At 33.9% G+C, this 13,216-nt stretch overlaps 1 protein-coding gene across 1 annotated transcript in view; it reads left to right on the plus strand.

Moving 5' to 3' along the window:
* The window catches only part of Aldh7A1 (aldehyde dehydrogenase 7 family member A1), a 631,978-nt gene that overhangs the window by 464,995 nt on the left and 153,767 nt on the right, over positions 1–13,216 (plus strand). The gene's annotated exons all lie outside the window — the stretch shown is intronic.

The raw sequence follows: 13,216 nt of genomic DNA on the forward strand, positions 1-13,216 counted from the left end.
GCTTGTTTAATTCAATTTATTAAAAAAAAATGAAGGGATCAGTAAGCGCTCCGGGTTGTGTGGGGATTGGCGCTTGTGGTATTTATTTTATTTTAAATGAATAAAGGGACCAGTAAGCTTGTATTATTAATTTTATTTTAAATAAATAAAGGGACTAGTAAGCTTGTATTATATAATTTATTTAAAAAAAATAAAGGGAGCAGTAAGCGCTCCAGGTTGTGTGGGGATTGGCGCTTGTTTCATTCAATTTATTAAAAAAAAATGAAGGGACCAGTGAGCGCTCCAGAATGTGTGGGGATTGGCGCTTGTCTTATCATTATATTAATTTGAAAAAAATAAAGAGACCAGTAAGCGCTCCGGGTTGTGTGGGGATTGGCGCTTGTGGTATTTTATTTATTTAATTAATAAACAAAGCGGCCAGTAAGCGCTCCGGGTTGTGTGGGGATTGGCGCTTGTTTTATTCAATTTATTTAAAAAAAATAAAGGGACCAGTAAGCGCTCCGGGTTGTGTGGGGATTGGCGCTTTTTTTATTCAATTTATTTTAAAAAAATAAAGGGATCAGTAAGCGCTCCAGGTTGTGTGGGGATTTGCGCTTGTCTTATTATTATATTTATTCTAAAATAATAAAGGGACCAGTGAGCGCTCCAGAATGTGTGGGGATTGGCGCTTGTTTTATTCAATTTATTTAAAAAAAATAAAGGGACCAGTAAGCGTTTCGGGTTGTGTCAGGATTGGCGCTTGTTTTATTTGATTTATTAAAAAAAAATAAAGGGACTAGTAAGCGCTCCAGGTTGTGTGGGGATTTGCGCTTGTCTTATAATTATATTAATTTAAAAAAAATGGAGGGACCAGTAAGCGCTCCGGGTTGTGTGGGGATTGGCGCTTTTTTTATTCAATTTATTTTAAAAAAATAAAGGGACCAGTAAGCTTGTATTATTTGTTTTATTTCAAATAAATAAAGGGACTAGTAAGCTTGTATTATTTAATTTATTAAAAAAAAATAAAGAGACCAGTAAGCGCTCCGTGTTGTGTGGGGATTGGCGCTTGTTTTATTCAATTTATTTAAAAAAAATTAAGGGATCAGTGAGCGCTTCAGGTTGTGTGGGGATTGGCGCTTGTCTTATCATTATATTTATTTAAAAAAAATTAAGGGACTAGTAAGCGCTTCAAGTTGTGTGGGGATTGGCGCTTGTGGTATTTTATTAATTTAATTAATAAACAAAGCGGCCAGTAAGCGCTCCGGGTTGTGTGGGGATTGGTGATTGTCTTATCATTATATTTATTTCAAAAAAATGAAGGAACCAGTAAGCGCTCCGGGTTGTGTGGGGATTGGCGCTTGTTTTATTCAATTTATTTAAAAAAAATAAAGGGACCAGTAAGCGCTCCGGGTTGTGTGGGGATTGGCGCTTTTTTTATTCAATTTATTTCAAAAAAATATAGGGATCAGTAAGCGCTTCAGGTTGTGTGGGGATTGGCGCTTGTCTTATCATTATATTTATTTAAAAAAAATAAAGGGACTAGTAAGCGCTTCAAGTTATGTGGGGATTGGCGCTTGTGGTATTTTATTAATTTAATTAATAAACAAAGCGGCCAGTAAGCGCTCCGGGTTGTGTGGGGATTGGTGATTGTCTTATCATTATATTTATTTCAAAAAAATGAAGGGATTAGTAAGCGCTCCGGGTTGTGTGGGGATTGGCGCTTGTCTTATCATTATATTTATTTAAAAAAAATAAAGGGATCAGTAAGCGCTCCAGGTTGTGTGGGGATTGGCGCTTGTTTTATTCAATTTATGAAAAAAAAATAAAGGGACCAGTAAGCGCTTCAGAATGTGTGGAGATTGGCCCTTGTCTTATCATTATATTAATTTAAAAAAAAAAAAGGGTCCAGTAAGCGCTTCAAGTTGTGTGGGTATTGGCGCTTGTTTAATTCAATTTATTAAAAAAAAATAAAGTGATCAGTAAGCGCTCCGGGTTGTGTGGGGATTGGCGCTTGTGGTATTTATTTTATTTTAAATGAATAAAGGGACCAGTAAGCTTGTATTATTAATTTTATTTTAAATAAATAAAGGGACTAGTAAGCTTGTATTATATTATTTATTTAAAAAAAATAAAGGGATCAGTAAGCGCTCCAGGTTGTGTGGGGATTGGCGCTTGTTTCATTCAATTTATTAAAATAAAATGAAGGGACCAGTGAGCGCTCCAGAATGTGTGGGGATTGGCGCTTGTCTTATTATTATATTAATTTGAAAAAAATAAAGAGACCAGTAAGCGCTCCGGGTTGTGTGGGGATTGGCGCTTGTGGTATTTTATTTATTTAATTAATAAACAAAGCGGCCAGTAAGCGCTCCGGGTTGTGTGGGGATTGGCGCTTGTTTTATTTAATTTATTTAAAAATAATAAAGGGACCAGTAAGCGCTCCGGGTTGTGTGGGGATTGGCGCTTTTTTTATTCAATTTATTTTTAAAAAATATAGGGATCAGTAAGCGCTCCAGGTTGTGTGGGGATTTGCGCTTGTCTTATCATTATATTTATTCTAAAATAATAAAGGGACCAGTGAGCGCTCCGGAATGTGTGGGGATTGGCACTTGTTTTATTTAATTTATTTAAAAAAAATAAAGCGACCAGTAAGCGTTTCGGGTTGTGTCAGGATTGGCGCTTGTTTTATTTGATTTATTAAAAAAAAATAAAGGGACTAGTAAGCGCTCCAGGTTGTGTGGGGATTTGCGCTTGTCTTATAATTATATTAATTTAAAAAAAATGGAGGGACCAGTAAGCGCTCCGGGTTGTGTGGGGATTGGCGCTTTTTTTATTCAATTTATTTTAAAAAAATAAAGGGACCAGTAAGCTTGTATTATTTATTTTATTTCAAATAAATAAAGGGACTAGTAAGCTTGTTTTATTTAATTTATTAAAAAAAAATAAAGGGATCAGTAAGCGCTCCAGGTTGTGTGGGGATTGGTGCTTGTTTTATTCAATTTATTAAAAAAAAATGAAGGGACCAGTGAGCGCTCCAGAATGTGTGGGGATTGGCGCTTGTCTTATCATTATATTAATTTAAAAAAAATAAAGGGACCAGTAGGCGCTCCGGGTTGTGTGGGGATCGGCGCTTGTGGTATTTTATTTATTTAATTAATAAACAAAGCGGCCAGTAAGCGCTCCGGGTTGTGTGGGAATTGGCGCTTGTCTTATTATTATATTTATTTAAAAAAAATTAAGGGACCAGTAAGCGCTCCGGGTTGTGTGGGGATTAACATTTTTTCTATTCAATTTATTAAAAAAAAATAAAGGGACCAGTAAGCGCTCCGGGTTGTGTGGGGATTGGCGCTTGTGGTATTTATTTTATTTTAAATAAATAAAGGGACCAGTAAGCTTGTTTTATTAATTTTATTTTAAATCAATAGGGACTAGTAAGATTGTATTATTCAATTTATTAAAAAAAAAAAAGGGATCAGTAAGCGCTCCAGGTTGTGTGGGGATTGGCACTTGTTTTATTCAATTTATTAAAAAAAAATGGAGGGACCAGTAAGCGCTCCAGGTTGTGTAGGGATTGGCGCTTGTCTTATCATTATATTAATTTAAAAAAAATAAAGGGACCAGTAAGCGCTCCGGGTTGTGTGGGGATTGGCGCTTGTTTTATTTAATTTATTTAAAAAAAATAAAGGGATCAGTGAGCGCTCCGGGTTGTGTGGGGATTTGCGCTTGTTTTATTCAATTTATTTTAAAAAAATATAGGGATCAGTAAGCGCTTCAGGTTGTGTGGGGATTGGCGCTTGTCTTATTATTATATTTATTTAAAAAAAATAAAGGGACTAGTAAGCGCTTTGGGTTGTGTGGGGATTGGCGCTTGTGGTATTTTATTAATTTAATTTATAAACAAAGCGGCCAGTAAGCGCTCCGGGTTGTGTGGGGATTGGTGCTTGTCTTATCATTATATTTATTTCAAAAAAATGAAGGGACCAGTAAGCGCTCCGGGTTGTGTGGGGATGGGCGCTTGTCTTATCATTTTATTTATTAAAAAAAAATAAAGGGGCCAGTAAGCGCTCTGGGTTGTGTGGGGATTGGTGCTTGTGGTATTTTATTTATTTAATTAATAAACAAAGCGGCTAGTAAGTGCACCGGGTTGTGTGGGGATTGGCTCTTGTGTTATTTTTCACATGTTTGCCAGTCACATTTGGGAGCACTGGTGAGAACCTCTGGGGCCGTACCATGTAACTATTTTTCTGTACATCGGTTTATCTTATAACATAGGCCCGCGAAGTGAAAAAAAGTTATATGGTACGGCTCCTGGAATGCTCCCTCCTTCTCTGCCTATTCGCTTCTCCAACAGTCACTAGATTGGTATGTTAGTGACAGTAACTCTTATGTTACTGACCGTAATTTTCACTGCGGGAATCCTCTTTACCTAACGCTGTATTTCTATACGAATATACCGATATATTTAATGGAATTAAATTGAAATCCATTTAATATATAGGTATACTCCAATGGAAATCTTACGAGGGCACACTAGCGCCAGCTGATGGTAGAAACAACCACATTGTCGAAATTTTATTTTGAGGCCTTAAATTTTAACTATTTATCATTGTGTGAATCGCAAACAGGTCCTAAAACAGCAATAAAGAAATGTATTATCTTAAAAGATGTTTATTGTCAGTCACCCGGAAAGTACGATAAATTTAAAAAAATCTATTTAGTAAGGTACACCACGCATATCCTTATATTTTTGAGGAATTCCATCCTTATATGTTTGTATGTAGAAATTTTCTGAAAGCATGAAAATTGTGTTGAAAAACTGTTTTCTAAAAAAGTTAATTTTATTCAATAATCGTTATTGAAATGAAAAAAAGGCCTACAGAAAAGCGTTAAAATTTTATTTGAAATAGTTATTAGTATCCGAAATAAAAAAAAATAAGCACTGATTCATTTAAAATGGGGAAAGAAATCCTGAGGTATGACTATTTATACGTGTTCCCTATTTACACCCAAATACATTTTTTAAATCTTATCCTAGTACGTATTTTTTTGGTATATTAACGAAAGATCCTTCTTTATTTCGATCATTAAATTTGATAAAACAAAGATAAATTTCTTGAATATCTAGTGATACGAAAAATCCTATTGTCGAAAAGTAATAAAATTAAAAAAAAAAAAAAGATTAAACAATTTACGGAATCAAAATTTTTTTTTCAAGCGGTAATCGGTGTTCAAAAACACACAAAATGAACCCACGTTTAGTAAACTCTGTCGAAGAAATCTTGAGATAATACTTATGACACATACATACACACATAAGTGTAAGGCGTTTTCTCGCTGCCTTTCCACAGTAGTGTATTGAAATATATGATACAGGCAAAGGGCGCCACACCGAAAATATAAATATATAGATAAAAAGTGCTGTGTGTAAGCATAGCTGAAATTCTCTAAAAAAAATCGTAACTGCCAAAAACTGTGTCACGATGTATTTATTGTAAATTTCCTGTTTTGGTAATTCTAGAGAAAAGTTCATAGCTGTTATTCACGCGGTCTACCTTGCAAACATGTTATGTTTTATGTTATCAAATGCTCTGAAAATCGACAATAACGCATATTTAAAAATTTGGAAATTTTTAATTCAAAAGTAATGCAACGTATAAAAAATGACTAATTTTATTGAAAATGGCTCAAAAAAACATTTGATTTTATTGAAAAAGCCTCATTTAATTATGTTTTTTAAAATGGTATAATTAAAAAAATTGTGACCGGGTCGCGCTATTGACAGCAAGAACAGTTATAATGTAGGATCCATGAAATAAACTTCGACGTATTCCTATTTCTGAACGATGCGGCTGATGTGGTCCTATGTAATTGCCGCAGTATATAAGTCACTGTCTTTGTCGATGCGCTATAGGTGTATCCGATTCCGCTTATAAACACCGGAAGGGGGTATGGACTGCAGCGAGAGATATTTCTTGCGCAACGAAGCAAGAAAGAAAGCAACAATAAAACGAAACTAAAGAGATGCAGCAATCAAATTTCTCTTCATTATACTAGCAGGACAATAGTGCGGTTGAGCGCACTGTCGTATTTCTACAGCTGAGGCCGCCGCACTTCAAAATTTGTATCGATGAATATGACTCGCATTGTAAATTTGCTGCTCATTTAAAATAAGCACGCGACATGCGAGGGTATGTGGCTATATTATGTTTTGTTGGTAGCACCGCGTGACCAACTTTTTTCTGGTAATGCACGCCTTCTTCCACATCTCCTACTTCTCCGCCAGACCATCGCCCCGCCCCTACCGGCCTCTAGTTGACCCGTGCACGCCAACGCTTAGCTCTCTCTCTCTCTCTTTGCTTCTTTCTCCCGCCATCTCTGTTATGTAGGTCAGTTATAGTTACGGGTAACGCGACTTTACCAAAAGTAAACAATGCGTGCACAGTACGAAACGTGTATATGCATCACAAAGAAATTAAGTGCAGATATATTAAAGAAGCGTAAATCGATCTCAAAATAAGAAGAACGTGCATAAGAGAGACAGAGTGTATTCCACGGCAATGCTTGTCTTATACCGCGCGATTCTATAGTGTTGACCATGTCTGTACAAGCATGTACTTAAATAGATGCATGTGCTCAATTTCTGCATCATCTTTCTCGTTTTCCTGTACTGTATCGCAGTACAATGCATTAACTGTTAAGAAAAGATAAGAAAAAATCCGTGAGGGAAAACACGTATTTTTGAAAAGCGTTTTTTGACTTGCTTCCCACTAGCGAGAGGCGAAACTTAAAAACGTCCCACGATAATATAAAAGAGTAAGGTAAGAAAGAAAAAGAAAAGTGTGCGGTGTTGCATGTAAAAAGCATGAGACACGCTCTGCACCGCTTTGCACACCATAGTTGTCTTTGTACCAAAATGTATGCAAATAAGAAGAATGTTGTGAAATGGAATAAAAAATTACTCACCGTATCCCGTTTTCTTTTTTGTTCTGTTGAAACAGTTTGTTGTCAAGAAGTCGTTGTAATTTGGAAGAGTATTTTCCTCTTTTTTAAATTTTTTTCCTGCCTGCATCTTTCCTTTTTCTCGTCACAATAGCCATCTTCATCTCACTGTTGATGCACAGAAGCGACAATAAATGCGGTAACTTTGTTCTGAAGAATTAAAAAAACAACACGACGCTAATAGAAACACGCGGTTCAATACGACACACGAGTTAACAGACGGCTACTGCACGTTGTTCTGCATAAACACTTCCGCACGTTGTCATACAGCGTGGCTGCAGCACGACTGAGCGGGATAATTAACTAGCCAGGATTAATTGATTTCACGTATTAACACGGTGTGGCACTCTTGTCGCAGATGAAAACCGACAGGTAGGGACTAGACGATGTATGAGAGTGCCATCACCCTATTTTTCTCTGTGTGTACTGCAACCAAGTACAATAAAGTATCTAATGTTTTTTTTTTCTTGAACAATTATAAAAACTAAACAATGCGAATAAAAACACGCAGTTCAATACGACATACGAGATAACAGACGGCTACTGCACGTTGTTCTGCATAAACACTTCCGCACGTTGTCATACAGCGTGGCTGCAGCGCGACTGAGCGGGATAATTAACTAGCCAGGATTAATTGATTTCACGTATTAACACGGTGTGGCACTCTTGTCGCAGATGAAAACCGACAGGTAGGGACTAGACGTCCTATAAAAGTCTCATTACCCTTTTTTTTCTCCGCGTATACTGTAACCGAGTAAAATACAGCAGCCAATGATTCAATATTGATTTGTCATTTTGATTTAAGACAGTGGTACTCGTATAGTGTGGCAGATGTATTTCAAATATATATGTTACAGTCGTAAGAAAAAATGTATTGTTGAACAGGCATTGTAATGCGTAGTATTACGGTGATGCATATATTGTAAATACCCCAGTAACGTACAACCATATAATACGTAGAAGGTCAGTTTCGTTTTGTGCGAGACAAAAAAATTTCACGAGATTTTATGTGTATTCTCGAATTTTAAAAATTTCGTCTTATGACATCTTGTTAATATAATTTTTTTTTCTAAATCTCGTTTCGTTGATAAATTTTTAGGTATTTTCTGAAATTTTTTGGAAAATCTCTAAGAAGTAAAATCTTCAGATAAAAATGTTCAGAGTAAATAAAAGAAAAAGTACATGAAGTACCAGATTGTTACCAAACATTATTCAGTCAGTAAATTACGGAACACCTGTATTTTTTGATTCACTTGTAAGTAATAAAGATAAATGCACATATTACGCTTACCAGAAGGTTTATATAGGAAAGTTCTATAGATGTAAATAGTGTGATTAGAATGTTATCCACAATGGCCACATACAGATAAGATGATTGCCTCTCATTCAGGCATCTTCAAATAACGTCCCTCTTTTTCTTCAATTTAGAATGTTTTATTGAACTTAGTTAGTATGAATTGCATCAAAATAAAAATATTAAACAGGTACTTAATACAATTAAATTTTTTTTGTTTTTTCATTAATTATAAGCAAAAACGTAGATATTAACAACAAATTTCAACAAAAAACGCGTAAAATCGCCTAGAAATTGACTTTTAAAAATGGTTGAAAATGTAATTACCTTTGCAGTTCATACAGAATGTTGATTTATTTTGTCATATCTAAAACAACGATAATTTGAGCATATTCACGCTTGATGAAGGATTGTTTTGGATTTTACTACTTTTCTACACAAGTATCTAAGAAAAATATATAATTTGTAATTCTCAAACCGACAACAACTTTGTAACTCTATTTAAGAATCGATTTTTGTTGGATTATGTATAATATTGCATGATGTCAGCAAAAGATAATAACTTTTCTCTTCAGAATCAGAATAAAAGTTACAACATTTTTTATCTTACAGAAAAAAATTTGTTGTAAAACAAAGGGAAATTCATATACAGAAAAATAACTAAAAATTTTTTTATCTTGCAGTCTATACCATTCCTAATTGTTTTGCGGTATGTAAATCAAACGTGTGTATTGTAATTTTTTATTTATTTGTTGCACTTGAAATGTTTATTCAAGACAAGCAGTCATAACACGAATGTAGTTTTTTTTTTTAAGTATTTTACAGCCATTTCTGAGAACTATGCCTGTATGCTATATTCATTGGCATAGTAAAAAAACCGCCTCAGATGTACTTGTGACATCAATGGCTTCTGATCAATCAGATCAGGACTAGAAATACGCACTTAAGAAATAAGTTTCCTAGAGGTGAAAGCCAAGTGAGTAAAGGCCGAGTCTCAAACTGGTGATCATGTAATTAAATGTTAAAGTGTGGTTTGAATCATTTTGCTTGGATTGGATAATATAATTCTTATTATTAAATAAACTAACGTTCTAATTTTAGATAGTAAATGTTTTGCAGACAAGGTTGTTAATCAGCTTACCTTTCATCCATAGTGTATTGCGCAACAAGGCAAAAAATAATTATTCACACAGATAATTTTTCCCTCCGCCAAAATAACTAGTTTGTTCATGTTCAATTATTCTCCTCACTTAAACAACTTCTTTATTCATTGTAATCTTTTGATATACTCTATAACTTTATTATAAACGTAAATAAATAGTTTTTTTAATTTTCGGATAGTTGAACCTTCGGATAAATGGTTTTCGGATAGCTTACCTTTCGCTTAACTGACTTTCGGTAAAACGAACCTACGTAAAAATAGGCTCTCTGTAAATTAACTTTCTTGTAAAATATATTTCCGGATAAATGGATTTTCGCTCATTTGATTTTCGACTAATTTTACTCTCGGTTATGTGGTCGTCGGCTTATTTAATATGCGGAAAACTTGTTTTCTTCAAAATGACTTTCGGTTTTTCGATCTTCGGTATTTTGGTTTTCGGTAAAGGGAATCATCGGAAAAATGACAGCCACTCCAGATCCCAAGCGTCCTATAAAAAGCTTCGCTTGAAAAACAGTCAGAGTCACCCCCCTGAATAGTGAAATAGGTAGTTGAAGTCCATAACTGCTACGTAATGGTCCTTCGTCATTTCTGAGATAAGCTACGTTCACTATCATGTTACTTTTTTATTTAAGATAAAGCGATACTACAAGATGCTTTTTAAGCTTTTTTTTTAGATAAATATTGTGGGATCATATATGTCACTAAGAAAGTATAAGTTAGCGTATGTCACAGATAACAGCTCAGAGTTAGAGATGTTACTAGCGTTTATTATTATATAATATGCTATATAGTATATATTCAGTTAATTTAAAATAATCAAACGACTTTGTTCTTTTTTAATCTGCAAAATAAATTTTTTTTTATTGTTTATTAACTGATTTATTAAATGTTAAAACACAAATCAAAACCACATTCGATTACCGAATATCCTTATTCAAGCAATAGCTGCACCATAACATTATTCTGAATAAAATATACTAACATTTGTCTACTATCTGCCACAGAAGTGGAACTTTATACGTGGGGGCTCAAGCACCCACTTACTACGAAATATATAATTTTTTGGTCTAGGCTCTTCTTGTTACATACATACATATACGTACTTCTACTGTATAATGTAATTTCACCGATAAGACAGCCCCACAAAAAAAAGTTGCGGTACTTTTTATCATTTGATGACACATCTCATCCTATGACTTTTAAGCCGCTGATTCTGAATTTAAAGTTAAAACAGCACCTTCCTTGATCAGTTTCAGAGATAATTTCAAAAGACCTAATGTTTGAGTATGTGATGGAAATACGTGGTTTTTTTTGGATTTTGCACTGCTGATTTAAAAAATAAAGTCACATTTTTAGAAATACTGATAACTTAGCAACATAACCTTTAAAAAAAAGTATCAACTCTTGTTTTTATTTGTTTGAGCACTGTACACTCGTAGATTTTGAGGCATGGAATCTGAAATCCTTACACTTAAATAAAAGTATACCTAATTGGAAAAACGATCTTTTTTTATACATATAAAGTCACTGAATTTAAATATTTTAGAAATTATATCGTTTATTACAATTGTCAGTAGACATAACCTTAAAAATTCTCATGTTCAAGTGCTTAAGGTGCTAATATTACAGCATAATTTTAAAATTTTTTTAACGTAGTGGACTCAGAAAAGACCCAGGTTAGACATTGAGTAAAAAATTTGGTACAAAATATGTATAAAATGACGATGATACCTTACAAATTGCTTTCAAGAAATTTGTTGACAATTTTCTTCACATTTTCCCCACTATTACTTTACTGAGTTAGATTTTTAATTAAGTAGCTAAAATTCTCATAATACATATTTATTAATCACACATTACATTTGATAATAAAGTTTTTTGAAGTTATGTCAAAAGCTGGTCATGACAATAAAATTTTTTTAAAAGTTTTAAACTCAGTGACTCCTAATATGAAAAAAACAGAAGTCCAAGTAACCATACTTTATTTTTTTTTTGTCTAAACATTCTAGGTTTCACGCCTTAAAAATCTACAAGTAAACAGTGCTCCAGCAATTACAAACAAGAGTTGATACTTTTCTTTGAAAGTTATGTTGCTAAGTTATTAGTATTTATAAGAATGTGACTTTATTTTTTAATTCAGCAGTGTAAAATCCAAATAAAAACGACGTATTTCCATCACATACTAAAAAATTAGGTTTTTCGAGGTTATCTTAAAAACTTATCCAGGAAGGTGCTGTTTCGACTTTAAATTCGGAATCAGTGGCTCAAAATCCATAGGAAGACATGCGTCTCTTAAGAAATACCGCAAATTCTTTTTTTTAAATTGCTGTGTTTGTATATAACCATATATTTTTTACAAGCTCCTGTAGTTACATCTTCTAACAGTTAAAGGAAGGACGCTTGGATAAATTTCTGGAAAGGGTTGCCCAATCACAATTGTATTTATTCTAGTTCTTCGCTGTACTACCCGATTTATAAGTTAGAGAGGTAGGAATAGAAATGAGGAAAAAAAGCACCAAAATGTATTGCAAGGCATCTGTCTAAAATAAAAGTTACTTGAAATTATTAATCCTTTTCGAATGTTTAACGTTTTACTCTATCTAAAACGAGATGGTAGTTATTGCATCTACATGGAATCAAAGAAAAAAATGTAGTCAGACAACTGCTCCGGAGTTTTTTTTTTTTTTTTAACATATAAATTTAATATAAAAAGAACTCGAGTAATCAACTGTTAAAAAAATTACTATGTTGCGCAATTTTTCATTATTTTTACTGAAAGTTGTCGATTGACCGTAATCAAATAAAGCTTGTATTTTTATTCTAGCCATGTTTATTGCTGCTTCGAAGGCTTATATTTATGTATTTTAATATATTTAAGAAGATTAAAGCTTGTCTAAATTGGGATTTTGTAAAACTATGACTTGTTTATCTAACTGCAGAATAAAGAGCATGGGAGCTATATTTAGGTTACTTATAATGACGATAATTAAGCTTATCTTTCAATGTTGGTCTCAGAATCAAAAGCTATTTATTCACTTGTTATTCTTCTTAAGTTTTTTAATGTTCAGGTCCAAAATTAAAATTAATATTAAAATACGTTCTTGACTGCATCAAGTGGCAAGCCGAACGAAACGTGCTGCAAGAAAGGATGATAGCTTTAAATCCCAACAACATCATATATAAAATGCTACGCAACAAAAAAAGATGGACTGCAGTAGACCAATACATACATACAGTTTTCCGGGCCAAAAAGGAGGACGGCTTCCTGGACAACTGAGAGAAGGTGGTATGCGCGTGGATCTAGTGAAATCGTAAAGTTATGGGTTAGCGTTTTTGCTGCGGTGCTCGGGGAGTTTAGGGGGAGGTGGTGGCGGGTCTTTAGTGGTGGGACCACCGGGGCGTGGCCACGGGGGAATCGGTGTGTGGGATAGGTACCTGCGTAGGTGCTTAAACGCGTGCAGACTTCCTTAAATCACTTCGCTATATAACCTTTCTACCGATGAACATATTAATATTAATTGTGATGATTACAATAATAATAATGATAGTAATGTTTGATCGTAATGATAGTAATAATAATGACGTCAACGAAGATTATAATGAAAATACTAAATTCAACAGTAATAGTAATGTAAATAAGTGTGCTGGTGATAATAATAATGAAGATGTAATGAAACTAATCATAATAGTAATTATAACATCCATAATCATTATTATGATGATGATGATGATGATGATCATGATGATGATGATGATGATGATGATGATGATGATGATGATGATGA

The sequence above is a fragment of the Copidosoma floridanum genome, unplaced genomic scaffold, assembly GCF_036245765.1.
Source record: "Copidosoma floridanum isolate Cflo_tuat_1 unplaced genomic scaffold, Cflo_Japanese_pri ptg000021l, whole genome shotgun sequence".
Taxonomy (NCBI): domain Eukaryota; kingdom Metazoa; phylum Arthropoda; class Insecta; order Hymenoptera; family Encyrtidae; genus Copidosoma; species Copidosoma floridanum.